Raw genomic sequence first — 25,639 nt, 5'->3', positions numbered from 1 at the left:
AGCACTCGGATTGTTTTAAGAATGGTTATGCAAGCAGACGGGTGGCAAGGTCTGAGGACCGTGATAACGTCCAGGGACTAGGTTTCGCATGAATTAGGTTGAGGAGACCTCTTGTCGGATTGTAATCTGGTCTAGAGGGTTCGAAGAGTTTATTAAGGTAGGTAGTGGTTCTTTGCAAGCGTCGCTTTTCTGTACCAAGTGTTATTTCGTTGGAAATGATCCTTTTTCGTAGGGATAGTATTTGGAACGTTGACATTAACCTTAAAATTATTCCCTTATTCTTTACTTTACCGCGAATTATCGGATTATTCTAAAAATGAGTTACTAGGAAATTTGCAATCAAATTAGCGATTGATATACCCAACAGTATAGTCGATAAGATGGGACGGATTATAAATTAAGTCATATATTTCATATATTTTACATATCATCGTATTCCTCTCAAGAACTAAACTCAGCATTCCTACTTTTGGAAGTTTCGGAATCTTACGCAGTTCTAGACCCAAGTCTCGAAAAATACAGGAACCAAGTTAGACTATATCTCTGGTCCACCCAGTTCGTTTGAAAGACCTTATCAGAATAAGCAATAATTCTTCACAACCATTACTCTGCTGTTCTCCGGTTCGCCGTGAACGATCCTTCAACGCCTCGAGTACCCGCCAAGTGTCGCAACGAAACCAGCATATATCACATGCCTGTCCTCTCAAGGTATTATTACCGGAAGTAGGAAATGCCATTACCACGGCACACCAGGGTCCCTCTCCCTCTGTTACCACGTCAACGCGTCAATACTGCCTTTCAACAATGAACGGAACTATGTCGCCGCAACCCGTTGTGCACGAGACGGCAACACGGATGCTCGATACGGATCTTCCATTGACTTCGATAATCCTTTCATGGTAGTCAGCGTACGAAGGATCAGCACTCGCGAATTGACAGCGTCCGGAAGGAAGGGAACGAACATTTGTCGAAGCACGTCGAATGGAACGAAATACTGGAAGAACACAGTGAGACAAAGTCTAAAGAAGATGACCAATTGGAGAAATAAATCTGAAATCTATTAATATTCTAGAATTTCAATACCTGTTCACTTGTCAATAGCAGTGGATCGTGTAAGATATAGAATTGACCGTACAGTGCCAAAATTCTTTATTAATATCTCGAGAACTATCGAATTCCCGAAACTGAAATTTTAGGTTTAGGATTTATTTTCAATTTCATCCTTATGAGTCTCTGAAGCCTCTCGGCACTATACCAAGATCGAATGGAAGATCACCGTGTGTTTATCGAGAAGGACATGGTCACTCGTTCCAAAATGGCACCTTTTCGCTTGCGCGCAAGGATCGCTGCGCTTATTCCAGGCACGACTCAGGATTTGGCCACGACTCGCATAAAAAATTCGTGCAGGCCACTGGTGCATATCTCGCTTTACATAATCCTTCGAAGTTGCCATACTGTGTCTCCTGCACCGACAGAGACAGGTTTTCCTCGGGATTTTATAAGTACCAAAACTGCGGATTCAATTACGCGCGACAACGTTCATCTAGCTGAAAGCAGTCATCCCGTGTTATTCCTCGGTGTTTTAAGGACGACTCGTCTTTCAGCGAATGGGAAATCGAAATTGACACTTTCTAAATGCCGTTCTCTCTGGAGCGCGAAATTCGCGGACGCTTTTCGAGGATCAGGATTATATTAAAATTGCAATAGCACGAGAAAATGGCACCCGATTGGACGTCGGACGAAAATAAATTCAACGAATAATAATTTCGAGCTGAGCCTGCGACGTTGATTCGCACACGAGCAGGTCGATGTTAATTGTGAGAAATAGAAGGCCACGAAGAAGTCATCCCGTGTTATTCGTCGGTGTTGTAAGAAAGACTCGTCTTTCAGCGAATGAGAAAATCGAAATTGACACTTTCTAGATGCCGTTCTCTCTGGAGCGCGAAATTCGCGGACGCTTTTCGAGGATCAGGATTATATTAAAATTGCAAGAGCACGAGAAAATGGCACCCGATTGGACGTCGGACGAAAATAAATTCAGGGAATAATAATTTCGAGCTGAACCTGCGACGTTGATTCGCACACGAGCAGATCGATGTTAATTGTGAAAAATAGAAGGCCAGAAACGACGAGATTCGCGGTGATACGCGTTAATTAAATTTCGTGATGTTCATCCTGGTTTAATGCGTCCTGCTTTCGCAGATATCACTGGTTCGGGCTTGATTAGCGGGCTTCTAACGAACTAGTTGCACGGGTCCGCGACGATTCCCCGGGACCATCGAGAATTGATACATTATTGTACTTTTACCGGATAATAGCACTCGCGTACGACCATAATCAACGAAGCGGTCACGCAACGTTCGCTTATTTGAAAACTGGACGAAACCACGCCTTTATGGGTCTACTTGCTCGACCAGCGTTGACAGAAATTAGAAGCCAATCTGTCCCCTGCGCTATTTCCACGGCCTGCAAGAAATTGTGTTACGACTTCTAGAATGGAACTGGTTACGCGAACTTCGAACTCGAAGAAAGTTCCTGGAAAAGTGAAATTCGCTGTTCGGAAATATAAAATCCCGCGAGACCGGATTCAGATGGGACATACAGTGTATTTATTTTCTACGGATGTTACGTACTTCTGGCGTAATTATTATTCAGTTGCTTCCTTTTCCTCTCTGCGGAAAAACAACTGTTAGAATTTATTAGTATATCTTCGAAAATAAATTTATAATTTACGATTCCTGGAAACAACGATATTTATTACGATTCCGACTAATTAACATCGCTCGCTGGTTTTAATTTACTTTTTTCTGCATTAATAACCGCTTTGTCGATATTATTTATTTGCACTGTTCGTTAAGTCCATACGCCTCGATAATTAGATCGATGGACTTTGCTGGTAACGTGTTAACAAGTTGTTATATATTAAAAATAAAAAAATGAAGGAAGTAAAGCTGGAACTTTAGCGTTAGTTACTCCTTAATTATTCTCTCGCGAGATCTTCCGCAAGATCCGCCACTAGGAACGCATTCGTTAGGTAAAAATCTTAGATCAAGTCGAGGTGCAATTATTCGCTCCGCGTAGATCACCGCACCCATAACAATGGCGGAGACTTTCGAGCAGCAATTAGAGCAATCAACCGCGTGACACTGCAAAGGCCATCGCGAAATTCGTGTCAAGATTACTGCGCGTTGAAATGCACAAACTCGGCGTTTACGAATCGCATACTAACGAGTTATGCGACCATCTCGTGGGTGAATCGTGATGGTTGTGCAAATAAAATGTAAACTTGGACCGTCGGAATTTCCAGCTCGGGGATCCATGCTCGATCCAAGATCCAAGATCCAGCAACGAATACGTTACAACTCAGCCGAGCTCCCATCTATTCCCTTTCATCTCCATCTAAATAATTCTCGTCTTAATCGTTATTCCACTTCGTATCTCGAATGAAAGCTAGCATATTTTAAATCCTTTTCATCAATCTTGGAAAATTCATCTCGCAAAATGGCGTCCATCGAGAAGAAATTTGCCAGGAATTTTAATATCGTCGACTTTCTATCTCCATTGATTTAACTTTAATGTGGCCACTGAAAATCGATTGTTACTCAACGACCACGACATCGCACGTAACTTTTCCAGACGCGTCGTTCGCGGATGTTATAACGGCAGAAAGATAAACCTAACGAGCTGGAAAATTAGGTTAAGCTTACGACCGAAAAGCGACTGGTGGTAAGAAGCAAAGATTATCGCGCAATGTTCTTCGAGGATATTTCTCTATACCCGATCTTCATCGACTGCGACCTAAAAATCGAACAGGCTGTCCTCGACGGATCGACTGGTCGTCGGATCGTCGCTCTGTCGGTATTAAAAATGAAAATCGTGACACGTTCTCAGGCAATCTCCCTGTTTTTCTGGCTCTTCTTGCGAGCATGGCTAATAGCCAGTCGAAGATCGCTGGTTTTTCCGGCCGACCAGCCAGAAACTGCAAGTAAACGCGTCCTTTCGACCGCCTTCGCGAGCCACGAATCCTTGAAGCCAGGATGCAAATGGCGTATCGTCATCTCATTGTGTTCGGCTGAGCACAGCGAGCCGTTACGTAAGATTTTTGCCAGGTTATCTCGGCTAGCTTTACCAGCCACGTTTTTCGAGCCACGTGAACCCAGTCGGGGCTCTTTATTTTACTTCTCTGCTCGCCTCGAAAAAGAAAAGAACGCCGGGAAACTTTAAATGACCAACATTCAGCCGAGATTCTTTAGAAACTCTTGCCTAGAGAGCCCCGGTTCATCAAAGACGGTGAAGTTATAAAATCACGTGCAGTACGTTGATGGTAATTAGATTGCAGCCCTTCGAGTCGTTTATCGTAGTTGAAACGAGTGCAGAAATTCTGATTAAAGATGTAAGTGCCTCTAGAAAGCACGCAGTCATGCTACTGAGTACACGAGAAGTTACTTAAGAACGCTGATCCCTCTTCGTTAACCATTGAATAGCTGATACATCTGTGCCCCGTTTCTGTAACGTTTACCTCGTTACCATTTCGTCCTTTCCACGTTTTTACCACGTGAAAGAGACGGCAAAAGATTGTCAAAGCGGTATAACATGTCTGATGATATTCGATGGAACGATAGCTGAAAGAGATTCGGAGAAAAACCCGCGCCATTCTTCCAGACCGGATATATGGAAAGGCCACGGACCTTTCGCGGGATTGGGAATTTTCCAGCGATTTTCGATCAGCGGCTCGATTCAAAAGCGAAACGCGATTACCCTCGTTTGCGACCTGCGCCCGGACAAAAACCGTGTGCCGAAGATCGATGGCGGCGGAACACACCCCAGAGCTTTAACTGGTTTATCGATGCTTTTACGACGCGATTCGCCATGATTTTTCTGTCGCTTAAAAAGGTTGTCGCAGGAACGCGAACGTCGTAGACGAAAATATCGAAATGTCAGCAATGATTCCATGGACAGCCATTCGAATCTCTTGATCCATCACGAGCGATCAGCCCCGACGACGCGACCCATTTGCCTCATCGTGATCCTGGTCATCGAGCCATCGTGCAACGGAGTCATTGCTGCGTTATTTATCCACGCGAAAATTCCTCCGCTGTTCTCCGTTGAAAGTCTTCTTCCGCGAATCCAGCAGCGATTAAAGCGTTCAGAAGAATCTAATACCGGATGGAGCATGACGAACTTTATTCGCTGCCCGAGCGAGTCTCGCTCCGCTAATCCTCGTAGAATTCAAAGTTTCGTTGGCGGAGACAGGTTCGCGTGAGAGCCAGCCTTCCTAGCCTGGCCGAGGCTTTGGACGTTGAGCAACGAGCTCGCGATGGAGGTCTTCGTGACGATGTGGCGTACGATCGAATACCAGGGTGATTCGGTGATTTACGAACTGTTAACCGCGGCGGTGGCGAATGGAAACGAGCGTTGCGCGTTTGCGAGTTAGCTAATTCGATTACACTTTCTCGGCCGCTTTCTCGCTTAGAGCGTAGTGTTTCCTTCGTCGATTAGCGCCAGGGATCGAAGTTTAGAAACTCTTTAATTACGACCGCATCCACTTCGGCGCGAAGCGTCCGCCAACTTTCCATCCCTTTTGACACGTCCCGGAATGCGAGAGACGCAGGTGTTTTGGAAGGAAATCCTGTTGAAAAGGGGACACGGAAATATGTAAACGAAGTATTATTCGCGGAAGTATTCCTTTGTTTGTATTTTCCGCTTTTAATGAACGAAATATTCGAGTGAAATCGGAATGGCTGGAATAATACGGTATGTGTACAATCAGAGAAAGGTTTCGTCGGTGAAAATTTCTGATATATTTAGTGTAAACACGATCCATCAGTTTGAAAGCTTCAGTTGGAAGCGTAATTAATTAAAAAATAAATTTTGATACAACGGTGACAGCTTTAATACGATTTTCCACCGAACTCACTAGCGCCACCGTGGTCATTATCTCCGATCGATAAGTCCAATTTGTCTAATTCGATTAATTCCACGAAACAAACAGTATCAATCGAATGCACAGTAAACAAATATAGCAAATAGAAATATCACCTAACAATTTAGCCTTCTTGCTTGATCAATAATAATAACAATTATGTTTATTCTAATAAACGTACACTTGGTTATACTTTCTCCATTTACGACGATATATCGACTCAGTAATCTCATTTGCGAAAACATTGCCAAATTACCCGAGCAGCGTAATTAAATTGATTTAATCGCCATTTAATAACCGGTGATCCAGTTCGAAGATCGTGAAGCACGTAAGATCGGGATCCAAACCGGATGGGGAGTTTTTAATAACGTTGTATACATTCGTGCAACGCGTTAGGCTAGCTGTTCTTCCCTTAGACGCTATCGCTGGACATATCGGAATCGATACAGGCTTCCGGTTGATCGGGCGTCGATCATTGCACTCGCATGTGGCCACAAAGGAAAGGCCTGAGTCTGTACGGCGAGAGAAACGCGGCAGGAATATCCTATGACACAAACCGGAAGAAGTTCCGCGGTCTGAACAGTCGATGGTTCACGTCTAGTCGATAGAAACGACTCGCGTTGTTCGCTTCTTCACGGGTCACAGGCGTTCGCCTAACCTCCGCGGCGCCATCTTACGATCCCCGTGTTATCTTAACGTGATCATTTTGCATGCATTGTTCGAACCAGAGATCAGCCGATACTTCGATATCTCGTTCCTCGAATTATCTTGCAAGCAAATGAGTTAATTCAGGTATACATTTTCATATGGGAATTGCAACGTTTGCTCTTTCATCGTTTAATTGGAATACGATAAAATAGCTGTGTTTACTTGGTATTATGGGTAATTTAAATCTTCGAACATCTTTTAATGACAATGATCCATTCGGTATTTTTAGACTAATTACCATTCCCATTATAACGAGGAATGAAAATTCGAATTAATTTAATACCATATAATTCTAAATGATATTCCCTCTCTCGAATCTACCCTGAATAATTATCGTCACGATCCATCTGATTTAAAAATTCCACCATTATTGCATTCATATTTTAATTATAATAGAACATCAATATTCAAGGAATATCTTTCATCCAAGAATCTTCGAAGCTGCAGTATTTCTCATGCAAATTCAACGTGGCATTCAATATTTCCAAACTATTACCATTTCCATTATCAGGATAATCAACGACTAGATCGACTGACCGATACTTTAATGCACTATAATCCTGCTCGATCCTCCCGAACTTTCCCTGAATGGGGGATAAATGTCAGGACCGATTTGTCAGTAGTATAAACACACGGTGCGCCGCGGCGGGTGAAATCTGGCCGGTAAAACGCGAAATACCCTCTTCCGGCCGCCATTACTTAACCCTTTCCCCGCATTCGAGTACCACTAATTACTTCCGACACTGTAGCATTCGCTAGTGGGTGGTTTACACGAATACAATTCGACGCAACGATACTCGAGCGCTCGTTCGATTAACCGAGAAACGAGGGTTGCGCAATGGCGGGCCGTTTCGCACGCGTGGTTCGCCGAATCGCGGAAAAGAGGAACGAAGAATGGAAACTGGGAGATCAAAGGACTGGATCGAAGGCACGGAGACCGGGTTACGAGAGAAGAACGAACCTGTTCGCTGTCGGTGCCATTTAATGGCCACCGGTTAGCACGAGTTAGCGGAAAAGCGCGAGGTGACCATAATCGATTAACAGCACTGAGGTTTCAACCGAGATAAACCGACGATAGCAAAAACGTTTCTGACGTCAGTCCTCCTTCTGGCCAAGTGACCTTGATTCCGCGAGATCTTTCATGGACCGAATATCGAGACGCGAATTATATAATTGTCAGAGCAGGCCGAGTGTTGCGTTAGGGGAACAAAAGATCGTGAGTGATGGTCCTGGCGTGATTACCAACTTCGAATACGATTAACGATCATGTTAGATACGAGCTCCGTAGTCGCGAGTTACATAATGACACCGGTTGTCGAAAATACGCTGCTCCCCATCGTTTTCGGTCTATTGTATCGCTCGAAATTCAGGGTAATTGCCATGAACGTGTGTTCTTACGTAGTGTATAGATCGAACGCGTTGCAAAACCTTACGAATAGAGCTTTCTTCTTCCTCGTTCTACGAGATATCCAGCGACCAGTGTACCTACTCGATGGAACAAATACAGAGGGAAGTTGTAAGAGCCGTAGGAAGTGAAAATAGCAGCTCTGGATAGACTGAGATCGATCTTTCCTTAGGAGACGAGCTCTTCCAAGGTTTTACAGGGTTTTACAGAGAGATTTATATATCACTCCGATTCACTTTGGAAATATTCCATTACTTTTCTCAGCTGCAGGTCTTCTGATTCAGTTATTATACCTGTCTTATGCATATCACAGTCTTGAACAAATGTACCCTTGGTTTCAGATCTCCCAAGATTTATCGACTGTAATTTTCCTGAGTATATGTAACGAGGCTCTTATATTCTATTCAGTCAGTCTCCACGTGCGATAATGTAATGTCACCTTCTTACAAAAATAGAATTCCCAGCTCCTTTACTTCGCTGTGTAATTTCCTCAAATTTTAACACTAGAACTACCGATCTTTAGTGGGTACTTAACTATAACGTGCACAGATTATAGTAATTTCAGCGATACGATAAATATGAGTGAATATATCGATTACAGTTCTTTCTTAATACGAGTTGATACCAATTTTATTCTTAAAGCAGGTGTACGTGTTCGGTGATTGCAAAAAGGAAAATTCTGGGACCAGTCATTTTCACTGGGTTGGTAGTTCTAGTGTTAAACGAATTCGCTTTCAATCCAAGATCTCTCGAGATGTGTCAGTTATACCTTAGGTCAATTATATTCAACGAGATTTGTATGTCCTGTCAGTTTTCTAAATTTTTCTTATCAATACCCACGTATACGAACAAATAACGTCGTCTCTTACCAGTCTGATCCCTCGTTTCTATGGGTCTCTCCTTCCCAGCGTCAGGTTCTTCGATTCTCCAGGGAACAGGGATCCAAATCGAAGAACCGAGCAAAAGGCACTCGCGAAATCTCGCGTTGCTCGAAGCGAATCGAGTGGAGAAATAATTATGAACGCTGAAGAAGTTTCGCGTTGCTGTTACTGTCCAAGGTTTATGAAACGATCTGAGAACGATCTATAAACGATCTACGAGCGATCTACGAGCGATCTACGAGCGATCTTTAGCGTGCCGGCTTTTCACTTTCTCGTTCGCGCATCGACTGGCGGATATCGTGGTACCTGGCCGGCCGATCGCCACTGTGCACCTGTTCCCTCGACAGGACAACGTGTACCCGTGTCTCTCCGCTCGGATTGTCCACTAGTAGTGGGAGTAGAGTACACCTTAGCCTCAGGGTGTGACGTCATTGATCCGTTGACTCGGAAACGAGTTACGAAAGCGAATCCGGACGGATCGCCGATTTTTCGCGGAAATCTGCCAATGTCAACTTCGTCTTCGCTTTTCAATATCGAAATTTCTCCCGGGGATCAAACGAAAAGACACGGGAGACGGAAAATCGAGGGACGTTCTTCCTAGCCACACTGAAATCCAATTTTCCTCCGAGTAAAAGTACCGTAATGAGTTTCACCTGGAAATTGCCAGTTCCGATCATCGGTCTCCTCTGCAGTGGGTTGACAGATTGCAATTTCCTTTGCATAATAAGATCGTGCGTACAGAGATTCTCTGGAACGCGTTGCCTCTTTTAGAGAAAGAAAAATGGTTTAAGATGATACGACTAGGTTTGACGTTAAAGGAATAGTTTGGGATCCGAAATCGGTGAGACTAGATCTATCCTCGTGTGTTTCATCGAAGAATAGACGATACCAGTGCGAAAGTATGGGTGGTGTTCCGAGTTAGATGTCAATCTTGGATATCCACGGGAGAGGGTGGGTGACCACGGGCAATTTTCACGACGATCGGAGTTCAACTCCTCCGGCTTCGATTTTCCGTGAGTATCGGGGTGTCCATGGTCAACTTGCAATACCAACTACCCCTTGGTCGAATCCTGGCGGGCATAATACCTAGCTCGGTCAGAAAAGGGCAGCTGGTGGTCACTTTCGTCTAAATCGTTTCTGCCAACTATCTGACCATTGGGGATGTTTTGGGGGGGCTCCTCCTGGATCCACGATGAACCAGTGGGTAAGAGAATAATCCAATCACTTTATAGAATTTCCTTTAGTCAGTATATTTTTCGAGTCTATTCAATAATTCAATGATGAATCTGTTCAACGACGAGGAGAAATACGAGATCGAAAAAGATCGGTAAAAAAGTAATAACAGAGAATGACACAGGAAATATAACGAGCATTATAACGACGACATAACCGCTTAAAAATGGGAAAACAGAGGAAGGGGTAATAAAAAGAAATAGCGCAAGGATATAAAAAGACACGGCGCAGCGATAAAGAATAATTCAAGGATATTAAAGAAATTCTAGCGATAAAATACAAATGTAATACAAGGATGACAAAAAGAATTCCAGCAATAATCCGACCAGAAGCCAGTACGAAGGTGCACAAAGATTAGAACGCTGCGATAAATCAGAATAATCGAGCAACGCTTTAAGGGGAATAAAAGAAAAATACGGCGACAGAGACGGTCTTTAAAATCCTAGGGTACCCTAGAATTCTTAAAGCCTCTAGACGGTATACTCGGGCCAGCGAGACGAGTCGATAAGATCGAACTACAATTTGTATTCTTTCGTCGCGTGAATTTCTCACGAACATCTGTTTCATTTTACTCGTTCCTCTCATTATTCCGAGTAAATATTGATCCTTACATTTTACGTTTCGAAGCAAACGTACCAAATACCCCAGAAAACACTAGATCCCAATACTAACAATAATAATAACATATCCTAGAGAGAAATTGCTAGAAAAAGACTTGCTATTTATTAAAGAGTGTTGGCGACGAATAAACCTACAAAACTGTCAGTGTCCGCGAAGATGATGGCCCACGACATCGAATGACTATGGTTTCCAAGAAGTTTCCACCTGAGTCGAATTTTATTTCGTGTCACAGCGCTTAACATATAATGGCCGTAACGCAGTTTCCTTCTGTAATCGTTAAAAAGAAAAACAGACGCCCCCGCAGGACAATGGGTGGACGTTATTATTCCGAGCACCGAGGATGACGTGTCAGGGGCGTCTGCAACAATGCTCAATGTCGAAGACCGCGATGAGACTCGAAGGACTCTCGGCTAGATACGATCGTGGCCGTAAAAGCCGAGGGTCAAGTGGCAACGACCGTGTGCCATATTCGCCAGAATTTAACAAGGACCCGGCCTCGCGAGTTCCACCTAGCTTCAGCCGAAAGACGAATTATTATCAAAGTCTGCTGGGCACAATGGAATTCCCTTTTCCTTAACGAGAAATTCACCGGGAAAAGTCTTCCGGCACCGTATCGCTAGGTGGATCGCGGCTCTGGTCGACGAGGATTCATGAATATCGGGGGCCTGAAATCGTGAATCGTTGTGCAACGACGACTCGTCGCCTCGATGATGATGCAGGATCTTTAAAATTCCACGGATGGAAGTATCGTGTTATGAGCATGGAACTGGTCTCCCGTGGTTCCCTTGGCCTCTCGCGCGGTTTTTAAATTGCACTTTGTCTTGCTTCGTGACTTTATCGTTTACGTGAGGATCGTGAAAAACAGCGAGGTGTGCTCGGCCGATGGAAAAAGGGGACCGGGAGGCGGATGGAATTCTTGCGACTTGGCAAAGTTCAACGCGGATCAGACATCGGCGAGGAATATCGTTGAAAAAGAGGAAAGAGACGCAGGAACAGATATTTTCTGCGCTTAATGTATGCTAATGATGTTAAAACCAAGTGTCAATTACGACCAGACGTGGATAAATCATGCACGTGACGCATGATAGTTCTTTTCATAATACTCGGCAAATAGACACTCCTCCGGCTGAAACCGATTTACGCGACGTCACGTGCACCTTCGATCCGATTAACGAAACAGAGGAAAATGTGAATAGATACTATTCTACCGTTTGATGAAATTCCATCGAGTTAAAGAGAAACTTTCAGTTGAATTCGTTCCGAGCAGAGTGTACCTTTTCTACCTGAAAATCGACTCGTGTTCGAAAAGTCGAACCGAATCGAGGACTCGAAGAAGCCAAACTCTCGATTGATTCCAAACTGTTAAGTTTGTTTGAAACTGTACCTAATTGGAGCTGAACTCGAATCGGGACATCTGGAGGGGATGATGCATGCAAATTTCAGCGAGCCTTACTGCAGTGTCCTTCATCCGTCTTGAAGATAAAAACGGTAACTTTACCCGAGTCTACAGGACTCGTGGATAATCTTCGTTTATCATATCTGCCAACGAGATTTCCTTCATTTCCTCAACTTCGTCCCCGAAAAACGAGTCCGGGTAGGCAAAGTTCCGCGAACTCCCGGAAATGGAACTGTGAGGACGTATAGTTTCACAGGCAGTGTGCAAAACTCGCGGTTATCCCCGCAGGACACCATTTGGACCTCCTCCTGAGTTTCCCATTTAATTCCGAAAGATTTAACCGAAACTGCGTCGTGTCAAGGGCGACTGAGCAGTGCCAGACTGCTTTATATCCGGAACGTGTACGAATTAATTTTTCCAGGGACCGTCGTCTGGGTTAAATTAAAAATCGAAAGAGGTTTGACGAAAGGACTCGACCGTGACACGATCCAGCGTGTGTCTAAATCGTCGTCCGACCGAGATGAATATTTCACTGGATCCCGTCGCGAGGAAAAGGTTCGCGTCATGATCGAGTGGTATCGAGAGAGCACGTTCGCGATTCGTTTTAAATATTTACGGCACTTTATTCGTGTCTTTGCTTTCTTTGAGGGAGTCACACTTGGTTCAAATCGGAGAAGGTATTCCCTGTATTAAAAAAGTACAAAATTAAATACTAAAATAAATTATACTTCCTAGCAATGTGGGGGCATCCCTTTCCTTGCGTTTTGTCTTTTGACAGCGCGTGCCCTTTTGTCTACCGTTTTCTGATGGCGCCTTTGACCTGCGTGGCCCTAAACAGACAGACCAGTTCTAACCGTTCGCCTGTTTAACCATTTACGCTGCAAGAAATTCACAGTAACTCACTAGGAGGTGTCACGACGTGTGTACCACGTAGTTGACGATTCTGAGACAAAAGCATTACGACGTGCGTGGCACGTCTTTCCAGCGCAAGTGGTTAATGAACATCTATACAGCTTTCCCACCATTTCCACTGGCTACTATTTCTTTAATTAGTTTATTGTAAATTAAATTATTAATATTAATAATAATTATAACCCCTTAACACCCTGGAACAAAGGTTTCCGATTTTTGTATGAATTTTCCGAATTCCTTATAATATTATGCTGATCAGCGATTTCGAATCTTCGGTATTTGAATACGAAATGGAATGCATATATTTAATAATATAATATTCTTCTGATACAAGAAACCAGTCAGCAGAATGTTAAAAATGATTGCACGATGTAGGATAGAAACGTGGCTTTCCCGAAGCTTTTCCGAAGCTTTCGCGAATATCTGGAGAAATATAAAATTCTGCACGAGATAATCCCGGATCGATAGAATGGAAATGTCACTATCTTCTATTTAGGCACGTTATTTCGAGAAACGTTCGCTAAATCGCGTTTAATTATTCCGCGCAGTGTTAATCAGCGCATCGAACAAGCGAGCTAGTAATTAGCGGCGTTGAAGCTTTAATGGAACTGCTTCTTCCAAGCTAATCCATCCAAGGTTGAGAATAATTGGCTTTCAAAGCCAGTCGCGACGAAGGCGTTCGGGAATTTTTAATCGGGTTTCGAACCTTTAACTGAATTTTCGAGAAGTTTGGAAAGATTCGAGGAATAGCGGGTATGCTCGATGACGAGGAACACCATTGCGTGGAATCTCGGTTTTCGTTTCGTGTTCAACGAGTCGCGAACGCAATGTCACGTGAGACCACGGAGAAGAAAGTGACCATGGCGCTTGGCCTAGGTACCACTTACACCCGAGTCACCTGGATATGCACGACACGATACTTTCCTAACGATCGACCAGCTTTTATTTCGCCCCTTTCCTCTTGGCTCGCGTTTCACGCGCTCCTCGCTTTTCCTCTCGGACGTTTTTACTCTATTACGCCAACTACCGGTGGAAAAGTAAACCCTGGACATCGATGGTCCTCTCTGGATCCTTACGAGTCTCCATCCGACGTGTTATTAGGGTACGAAAGATTCTTTTCGTGTCCTCGCTGAGCCTGTCTTTTGTATCGGCTATAAGCTACACGCCTTTCCAGAGAGAAAATTCAGCTACACGAGCTCGAAGGATTGTCCGTGATTAAAAAAATTATTTTTCATAATAATTTCACTTTCGATTAGAAGGGAGAAGATAAATTTCTTTGAAGAATTATCTTGTGTTTTGAATCGGTAATAATTGAGATTTTCAATTTTTGGCTGTTCGTGTTTAAACGGAAGAGAAGCGTGGAAGACTTGGAAAAATGGGGTGAACGTGATATTACGGTTTATTCTGTGGAACGGTTCGCATGTAAAAATGAACGTGTACCAACATTCACGTCGACAACTGCACACGTGCGTTTCATCGATGCAACATTCGAGTTGCAACCATGTACATTGCGCTTTCTCTCATGGCTTAACGCGTTACCCGCATTTTCGTCTATTTACTCATCGTTCCCATGCATAGCGAATAAAACAAAACCAATGGCCGCAAATAGCGTAAAATATCAAATTTTCTGTCACTTCGCATAACATGACATGACATAAGCAACGTGAAAATACGAAGACGTACTTTATCACTTCTACAAATAATTTACAGAATTACTCTATTAGTATTATAGTATTTACTCACGGTATTTACAAAAATACTCTAAGAAGTTACAAAAATATATCCGACTAATCGTTGATTATTACAATTATTATAAATAACGTGCAATACGAAGACGCTATTTTTATTAAAAAATTAGGAAATGTACCTGTTCGAACGACGTGAAAATTCTGGCAAAAATATACGAAGATACTATACTTTATCACTTCTACGAATAATTTACGGAAATACTCTAAATAGTTAGAAAAATATTTGCAAATAATCGTCGATAATTACAATTATTATAAATAACGTGCAACACGAAGACGCTATTCTTACTAAAACATTAGGAAATGTACCTGTTCGAGCCACGTAAAAATTCTGACAAAAATATACAAATAATTTATCACTTTTACGAATATTTATAAGATACTCTAAGAAGTTACAAAAATATATCCGACTAATCGTTAATTATTACAATTATTATAAATGACGTGCAACACGAAGACGCTATTTTTATTAGAAAATTAGGAAATATATCTGTTCGAGCGACTTAAAAATTCTGACAAAAATATACAAATAATTTATCACTTTTACGAATATTTATAAGATACTTTAAGAAGTTTCAAAAATATATCCGACTAATCATTAATTATTACAATTATTATAAATGACGTGCAACACGAAGACGCTATTTTTATTAGAAAATTAGGAAATGTATCTGTTCGAGCGACTTAAAAATTGTGGCAAAAATATACAAAGATACTATACTTTATCACTTCTACGAATAATTTACAGAAATACTCTAAATAGTTACAAAAATATATCCAATTAATCATCGATAATTGCAATTATTATAAATAACGTACAACACGAAGACTCTATTTTTATTAAAAAATTAGGGAATGTACCTGTTCGAGTGACGTAAAAATTCTGACAAATTTCCTCGACAAATGCACTCGGTAATTCGTGACTCGTGGTTGATAGTCGACTGAATAACGAGCAAAGAAAATCGCCATTTAATTTCATCCCCTATTTCCCACCCCTCGCGATGAATCACAAGGTTACCAGGGCGACTATTTCGTCCTGGCGCGTAACAAAAGCGTAATCCCGTGTGAACCAGGCTGGGAACCCTCTCGAATTGTCCGCCAGGAAACGTTTGAATCACCTGGAATCCAGGTGGAATGATTCACCGCGTTTACAAAAGGCTTTACGAACCAATTCGTTCGAGCCCCGAGCTCCGCGCACACCTCTGAATTCGGTTACAACGCGTTAAGTCTGCTCAGAATGCCCTTCGCGCCGGCGAGTTTTCCGGTTCCGAGCGATCGCCGATTCTGGCTGCGGATCGGCATGGAAAACGAGAGAAATTAAATTCGTGAAAGCGAGATGTAACTCGAGTAGCACGTGTAATTCGAGACAGGGTCATTGACGTGCGGGTCGTGTCGGAATCGATTCGAGTCACTTTCGATGCAGAGGGATCGTGCACCGGAAATGATCCAGCGGAGGCTGCGGTCCGTGGACCGCGAGCTGGAAAATTTCCTCGTGGCCGTGGTCGTTTGTTGCTGGCCACGAACTTTCCGCGATTCTGGCATGTCGCAGGCTGTTATGTAAAATCCTCGCGGTCGTGTAGAATTTTTCCGCAATTTTCCTAAATTTTCGTCCACGACAAGTGCAGAATTTTCCACTGAAATTTTCCTCTGACGGAGGAATAGGCGCTCTGGTTTTCGGTGTTACGTTTAATATGCAAGTGTGTCTTCCCCTGTAACGTGGGACAAAATTTGCTAATGTATATTAGCAAATGTTAACGAGTGTCACAGGATTGACCCCATAAGGAAAAGCGTAGACCGAAAAATGAATGTATTTTTCATTATTTTTCACGTAGTATGGGTTAATACGAGGTAAACAATTGTTTGCCAAATTTTTCTAATTAATTTGAAGATCACTTTATATATTTTTAATTGGAACGAAGGAGTACGAAAGGACGAGTTTGCTATACTGCTTCTTCTCTCTCGTTTAGACGGTTTCTCATGGGAAAAATGGCCCCATCCATGGAGAGTTAAAGTCTCTGATAGATCGAGATATGTATATGAGAATCCTACGTATAACACGGTAATTGGTTTCCGCGAAAGTAGCCTCTTACGCGAATCCACATTGTACGAAACAAGAAACTGGTACGAAATGTTAAGTCGGGTTGAAAAAGTGAAGATTTTCTTTCCAGCTACTGGGGGAAGTATTTTAATTAAAATAACAAAGCTATTACACGATATTGTTACGTAATGCTTCCTTCGCTTACCTAATGTTCCGTAAAATATCTCGTAAAACGAAATTATAAAATTCGATATCGAGCATTAAGTTTTTATTTTTATAATACAATAATAAATTATAGAATATCGAGATGAGATACTCGTATCGATTAATTCGTACGTGATTTCTATGTACGCCATAATATACCATAATATAAAATATCATTAATTTTCGATCAGAGAACCATAGAATTGCAATTTCCTCGTAACGACGAAAATTTCGAGCAGCTTAACTGAGACTGAATTTCAAATTTCATTCCACGCTTGTTGAAGTGGAAAATAACGCCTATATATATTACGACGATGCACTTGAAAATTTGCATTAATTCATCATCGTTGAAGTAAATCCGTGTTGCAACAGTGCCGTGTTGTGCGGGGGCTTCCCCGATTCTATTAGAGCGAATCCACGTTACAGAAATCTCGCGTTACACGAGACGCGAGATACGTGGTACGATAATACAAGCAAGAGAGAAAATTATGCAAATATCTTCGGGAGCGCGTGTGGCCATTAGAATATCGGTTCATCAAAGATGCCACGCGAAAGTGGAAGAAAATTGTTTTTCGACTGCGCATCGGAATGCCAACAACGCCGAAAGGAGTAAAACTCGCGAGGAAGGGGGGTAAAGTGTATGGAAATGAGCGAGAATGACCATTCGATGCAGCCGTGGAATCGTATCCGATCTAGGAACTGCTCTTACCTAATGTGGACATCAATTTTAATATTTCCACGCTTCGAGGCTCGCTGCCTTCTTTACGTAACTTTTCGTGCTCGCCGTGAAAACTAAAAAAAGAGGAGAAGAACGGAATACATCCGTGCGTGTAACGATTCCATTATTACGTAAACGGAAATCTTCGAAGAGGTTGACCACAAATTGATCGTAAATCGTGCAGTCGACGGATGTCGAAATCTATCACCTGACACGAAACCAATTTTGACCGAGGACTCTCGTTATTCTCGTCCTGAATAGACCCAATTATATCCGATGCAGAAAATAATTCACGTCCCAAAATATTTCAAAATTAATCGAAAAAGTTTCCGAGTCTAAATCTTCGAATCACCCAATTCCTCCTGTAAGATTACCATCTTTAACCTTTTCACTACTGAATTATGAAGGGAGTAGCTAACGCCCTGGCCTGAATTAATTTAAGAACTTTTATTTTTTTTAAATCGAATAAAAACTTAATCATAATATAATTCATGCATTTTAAGCTTATCCGAGGTGATAAAGATGAATACAGAAGTTCAAATGTCGCTAAATATTTTATTTATTTATTCTAAGAAAGTATCACCCACAACACACGATTTTTAGGGCTGTTCATACAGGCCATCTGCAGTATTATGCAAATTTTTTTGTTTATTATTATATATTATATAATGCATAGTAATCTTAACACGGGCCTTCGATCATTGGGTATGAGTGGAAACACGGATGAACATAGTCTCACAATATTTTTAACAGAGGACAAAATAATGCAGGGATTATATTGAAAAGAATTTCTCTCTCGTTCTAAGACATGGCAGGACACGTCAAAACAGTTGGATTGCGTTCAGAAAGAATTTACTAAGCTCTAACAAAGCTTAGAAATCCACATCCGTAGTGATATTGCAGCATGACGTCATACGACGTCTGCAGGAGTGAAAGGGTTAAAAATACAGGAAGGAAACGATGTAATTGTTCTTAGAAAAGGTGTTAGGCCAAGAGTGTCGCGACTTTTGTCAAATAAAATGGAAAGTAACATTAGTTGCTCGTCGTGGCGTGATTCCTCCTGACTTCGGAAAGGTCAGGAAACGGAGGCACCGCGCGACCGGATGTTGCACAATGAGGGCCATGTTCCTGTCCTGACAAAAGAATTTCATACAAGCCGATGACCGATCGAGGTGAAGCCAGGCTTTTGACAAACGATACTTCCCTTTGCTTCTCATCGCGAATCGTGGAATTTCCTTAAAAGGAAGCAACACGGATGTGCCAAGGGGACATCTCGGAGTTTCCTCTATAACTGGTGCCTCGCTGGAATTTTTAATCAAAGGAAATGTTCGCGAGGAGGTTCGAGACTCTCGGTGCGCGAAATCGTTTTAGATTTTTCCGAACTGTACGAGTATTCGACTGTGAAATCAAGTCTCTTCTATGAGTAATCGTTTCATGGAAGGCTGCGTGTCGGAAGAGCAGGTCGGTCGGGGAGAAGCTTTTCTGTGCCTCAGACAAAAAGAATATTTGCTTGGCTTCCTGCCGGAATTAATTATCGCGAATTCTGCATAGAGCTCCACTTCCGAAAATGTTTTTCCCCTTTCCCACGATTTTCCCCATTTTCACCCGATGATATCGTACTGCGTTACTTCTACCTGATCCTCGTGATGCGTTAATGCTAATTACGAGTCTAACGAGCCTGCCAACTAAAGGTTCTCAAATTTTTTATCAAAAATAAAATATTCCGATGGTACTAGGTTTTTTGTAGATGGACGAGTAAAAGACATATGAAGGTCATAATATTATAACGTTTAAAAAAATATTAACTCTTGGCGCTCGACGATTTTTTGGCTAAAAAAGGGTACGAGTTAAAAAATTTTCTACCATAAGACTGATGATATTATTTGAGCATTAAATAAGAAATCGTATATTAATTAGCACGTAGAATTATTTAATTTCGATACCTCGCACAGTGTTATATTATTTTAAATTTGATATATTAATTAATATCGAGCTTCGAAATTTTACCAAAGGGCGACTGAAAGGCGTCCCTCGAGTGCAAAGGGTTAATGACCTTCGTATGTCCTTTACATGTCCATCTACAAAAAAACTAGCACCATCAGAATATGCTTCTCTCAGAATTATTCAACCTCATCCGAAACATTTTCCGCTATGCGTGATAATAATGACGTATATGTAGATGGCAGTATGTGATGAACCACCCTGTATATAAATTTTCTGTAAATTTAACGTTAACACTGTCTCTCATAAAGAGATCTTCCAACCCCTGCTGCCCCACCTAACCACCCAGGGAAACGAAAATATAAAAGTTTAATTATAATTAGATATCTCGAGGTAACTAGTGCAACCTGTTTCAAAGCTTCCTTTCGTGTAATCAAAAATTTTCCCGTGGCAGAGAAAATGCAAGGAAATACCGAAGAAAATCTTGATTTCCAGCAGTCCTCGCGAGACTCGTGTCGCTTCACGGAAAAATCCTCGCACCGTTTGAAACGCAAGTACCCGTGGATATGGGACACTACGTGCGCGATAAATCTCGCTGAATAATTATTCTAGCAGGACAACCTTTAACACATTTCCTGTCACAGGCTTTACCTTTTTTCGCGAGCATATGACGCACGAAAAACCGGCGTCGCGCACGGCTGGCGCTCGCAACTTTTCATCCTATGGGTACACGGCAAACGCAATTTATTACCCACGCATTTACGCTACTCGATATCGTAAACTGCGCGATCTTCGTATTCGTAAATTGCTATACTGAGTATTAAAATATTCGATCGGGTATCGCAATACCGTGCTAGTAAGCGTTGGTAGCTTGCGTCTTTAGGCAACTTTTCATCTTATAGTCTCGCGAACAATCGTAATTTATTACCCACGCGTTTATGCTACTCGATATCGTAAATTCCTATACAGAGTATTATAATATTCGATCGGGTATCGTAATACCGTGCTAGTAAGCGTTGGTAGCTTGCGTCTTTAACACTAGGTTTACGGACGCTATCTGTATACCTATTTCTAAAGATACCTGTTAAATTGACAGGTAAAGGAAACCACGTGCCTTTTTTGTTTTAACGATTGGGCTAATTTAAAAACAATTATATATTATATTAACAATCTTAATATAAGTTAACTATATCTGTTACCATCGTATAATTGGATCAACCCTTCCGTCAAATTGACGTGTTCCGTAAATCTAGTGTTAAGAATCTTTTCATCTTCTGACCTCGCGAACAACCGTAATTTATTACCCACGCGTTTATGCTACTCGATATCGTAAATTGCTATCCTGAGTATTATAATATTCGATCAGGTATCGTAGTACCGTGCTAGTAAGCGTTGGTAGTTTGCGTCTTTAGGCAACTTTTCATCTTATAGTCTCGCGAACAATCGTAATTTATTACCCACGCGTTTATGCTACTCGATATCGTAAATTGCTATACAGAGTATTATAATATTCGATCGGGTATCGTAATACCGTGCTCATAAGCGTTGCTAGAGTCTTGGATATCGGTACAAGAATTATAGTTGGATTTTCTTAAAAAAGAATACCAATTGAACAATTATATATCACGACAATTGAGATATAGTTAGTTCGAACGATACAATGCGCTCGTAAATTATTCTATTAAAGCAGGGATCTGGGTGATGTCAAACTGACGCCATTGATGTCACTTACACTCAAGAGCGTCTTCGGATTGTGGCTGTAGGTACTTGAGATTAGAATTATCGACTGTACCGTGTACATAAATATTTTGCACGCAATTGACAATAATTAAAGTGTTACGTCAAAGATGATTAACTATCTATACATATAATGATCTTTCTATCTCACTGGAAGATTATGTTAATATTGCTAAAAAAAGTTCCATGTTTTTTCAGCAACTGCATGAATAAAACATGCACGAGAAGTAATTTTTAATATCAATGCTAATGCTGCGATAAAGCGTTTACGTGGATTTTCACTGTCAACATAACTCGATTGTATTAAATCCTGTTGTTCGTCTCGAACAGATAAAAGATCTTCAACTTTTCATTCGAAACTGTAATCCGCAAGATCTTGCTCAATTAACTTTCTATAATTACACCTTTTGCTTTTTTTACCTTTTCCCCATCAGCCATGCTATTCAGTTACCCAAATGAAAAATTGATTTTTAATTGTAATAATAATTTCTCCATAATTTCTCCACTTATTTACTATCAAATAAATAAACCATTATTGCCAATACCCAACAACGAAAGTACCCGTTCTAAATTCTCACCGTATGTATTTTATCGACGCATTTGTACGGAACGTCACAAATTATTTTTCAAAAATTTGGACATTCGTGCTTTCAGTCTCGATTAACCAGTTAGCTGTGATTGACGAGTATATTCGTCATGGAGAAGTATCAGGAGTTTGTGTCGCGACGAGTATACTCGCCATGCGTAAAAAGTAGTGACCATTGGCTATTTAAATTGTAATTTTTGTGAAAAATAAAACATATTCTCAAATTTCAAGATATTTAGAATATTTTGAGGTCAGGTCGGAATGAAACAAACGAATGAAAAGTATGAATAATTAGAGATGAACTCATGCGTCTCTGTATGCACCGATGAAACAGCTTATCAGTTCGCATAACGAATTTATTTATGCGCGATGATAACGTGTTTTAGATGTCAGCGTAAAAGGGGCAAAAGCAGAAGCCGGAAAGCTGATTTATGATAGGGTTCCTTCAGGGATGGTCCGCCATAGGACAAATGCGTGACACTGATCAGACGCTGAGCCCATAATGGCTGCTGGCCCAAAATTACTTAGCTATTTTTTGACGAACACTAAAATTCATAGAAATCCATAAAAACTAACCAATAAGAGAATAGATGCTAACCAAATAAGTAAATAATAGTAATAAAATTGTGAATTTTATAAAATAAACTCGTCTTTTTGATCCAATATTTTAACAGCGACACTTATTCTCTGATCGACGAGTATACTCGTCATTGCTCGATTTTCGCGACGCATATGGGTGCGCGCTCTCAAAGGGGGTGCCACAGCTAACTGGTTAAATTTACCTACAATCACGTTCGCGCGTATCGTTCTAACCAATCACGGATAAAATATAAATGGTACCTGGCATCTTCGTCGTTCTCCGCGAACTCCATCGTCACCTGACAGTAAACGATCTTCACGGCGAACATGGCGTCCCGGCATCGTTCGCGTCCACGGTTCAGCGTCGCACAGCGTCGGTTTCGCGCGCGTTTTCAGGAATGACCGCTTCCATTCGAGGTACGCGAGCGAATTTCGATGCACGACCGATGTCACGGGCCCTTTGTCCTGCACGCAGCTGCGTGCACGTCGGTGAAACAGACGGGGACGCGCGTCAAAACGGATATCCGGTGTGTTCCGCTGTGCCGGCCTCTCCTCCCCTGTTTCGCCGTCCTCTCGATTGCATCGGCAAATCGCGTCGCGAATCGACCGCGCTAATTAACCATGCGTCGCGCGTCTCTTGATTTTCGCTCGGCCCTCGATTTTCCCGTCCCTTTCCATTCATTTCGCGATGCACATTGTCGCGAAAGCGGGAGAATATACTATGAAATCGCGTATAAAACTATGCGGTTCGATCTCTGTCCTTTTACATACTGGGTGTCGCGTGAAGATCGTGCGATGATTTGACGTAATTATTTTTCGACCGACACAGAGGCGGGATTATATATTAATTAAAATACCAGAAGTAAAAATGTAAAAATGTAGTTCGTTTTCTGTAACCGTGAAAAAAAGAGAATCTGAAAGCAGTACGTAGTTCTGTTATAATATTAATTATTACCTGTGTAGAGTACGTTTACGTGCACGTTACAGATCGTTAACATTCTAATGTTAATAGTGTATGTATAATTACAAAAACGATCCGAGTTAATAATGTGAAGGAAAGAAATTTCTGTTGGAGCGTGAAACTGTTTTTATGCAGAAACTAGAGACAGGTATTTTTAAATGATAAATTAACTTGTTTATGTTAAAGGGTTTATAAAGTTAATTCAATGATAATTATGCAATTTTCTGACAGTTGAAACGAATGTTTCAATTTAGCTCGTTTTCAGTTGCATTAACGAGAACGCTTTCGTTGGGTCTCCCGTTGCAAATGGTTTCCTGATACAAAGTATATGAAACTGAAGGAAGTTCCTGTTGTAATTATGCCGAGACCTACAGTCCGGAACGATGATTTGCTTTTCATTATTTTCAATCGTATTAATTAATACCACGGCTCGAAATTTCTGCAAAAATGCTCGTCGTTTGCTCACCGATTCGTCTCGTAGCGACTGCAGATCAGAGACTGTTCAATCGATCGTATTTTCTATTTACACGGGACATGAATTTAATGAAAGGCTCGTATAAATAGGGAATAAAGTATTCCCGTAAAATTCCCGCGAACAGTCGACAGACTCGTTAGCGGGATCGCGAACATGGAGATAGAATTTCTCGAGTTTCTAGAAGCGTTTAATTAGCGGAACTACGACACGCGTGCAATTTATCGAGATGCCAAATGAATAAGATAGATCCGCTACGAGCAACAGTATTAAAAATTTTCTTGTAAATCAGCAGTTATAATTTCTAAGAAATCGTGAAAATCAGTTTATAAATTATAAATGTAAAAATCGCTCGATCGAAGTTGTTTACAATGGAAATCGTCGAGATTGTTTCTAGAGATTGTACATTTCGTTATACCGATTAATTAGATATATATCAAGCGCGATTGAAGCGGATAGGAATAAGCGAATGTACAGAAATCATATCGTGGTAATAGTAAAAGCAAAGGTGGCAGAATGTTACGTGTAAAATTGTATCACCGCAATTCTTACCAAAGATTCTCTCTTTAACCTATTTTCAAATTTCGCGCGGCGCCGAGCGCGGTAACGACGCGCAATTTCTTGATTAATGCGCATGCGCTGGAAAATCGTTGCGATGCAAGCACACGATATGTCGTTCGTTATGAAATTGTACCAAACCATTGTCTTTTACGAACGACACGACGTTTTCTCTTTCCTCCATTACGTTGTTACTTTTCTATTTTTTCAGCGTATTACCCGAAGGAAAGCACGAATAAACCACGATCAAGCTACGATCAAATTACGATTATAGTACATCATGAAACTTTCCACTATTATCAAAGATTATCGTTCTCTTGGAAAGGCTTTTAAAAAGCATTAAAATTTCTCTTCGAATATCGGCGCAAGCGCAGTCCATTGATCGACGCGCATGCGCGGAATGACCGATGCCTTACCAACGTGTGCTGAAGAGGGGTTATGCGATACACGGAAGACACGACTAAGAACCGAAAGCGGGAGCATTCAAAACCAGAGACGTGAACGCGTACAAGGTCTCTATGATCGAGTAATTAGACCATGACCGTGCTAATAAGCGCAGCCTGACCGTGTCGAAATTCCACTAATTAACAATTAATCGTCCACTAATCATAAGGCAGCATCTCGTCCGAACGGGATCGAACGGTCTGGACTTAAAGCATTTTACGGTTTCCACGATGGCGAAGAGTTTCCTATAAAACAGCAACTCGGAAACTGCGGCTTATGCTATTGCACATAATTCGCCGTCGCATTCCTCGTGCTTAAGCAACGGACGATTCAACGATCCTGATGAATAATGAAAGATAGACGAGAATAGATTAAAATAATATCATCCTCGGTCATCACTATATAGTGTATAGTTTCTGCTCTGATATTTATGCACCGTAGAGAAGTTCCAAGCGATTTTTCGAGTTCATTAAAAATCTGGGCCAACGTTGTTGCCCCTCTATCGTAGAACGCAATTAATTTACCGGCGTAGATAATTTCCATTGTACTTAATTTCTCCCTCTCTCTCTTTCCC

General features: G+C 41.6%; 1 protein-coding gene across 1 annotated transcript in view; it reads right to left on the bottom strand.

Moving 5' to 3' along the window:
* jv (javelin) overlaps positions 1-25,639 on the bottom strand; it is a 32,778-nt gene that overhangs the window by 6,857 nt on the left and 282 nt on the right. The window lies entirely within an intron of this gene.

The sequence above is a fragment of the Eufriesea mexicana genome, unplaced genomic scaffold (assembly GCF_001483705.2).
Source record: "Eufriesea mexicana isolate 0111107269 unplaced genomic scaffold, ASM148370v2 scaffold47447484, whole genome shotgun sequence".
Classification (NCBI taxonomy): Eukaryota; Metazoa; Arthropoda; class Insecta; order Hymenoptera; family Apidae; genus Eufriesea; species Eufriesea mexicana.
This window is presented reverse-complemented; position numbering and strand designations above follow the sequence as displayed.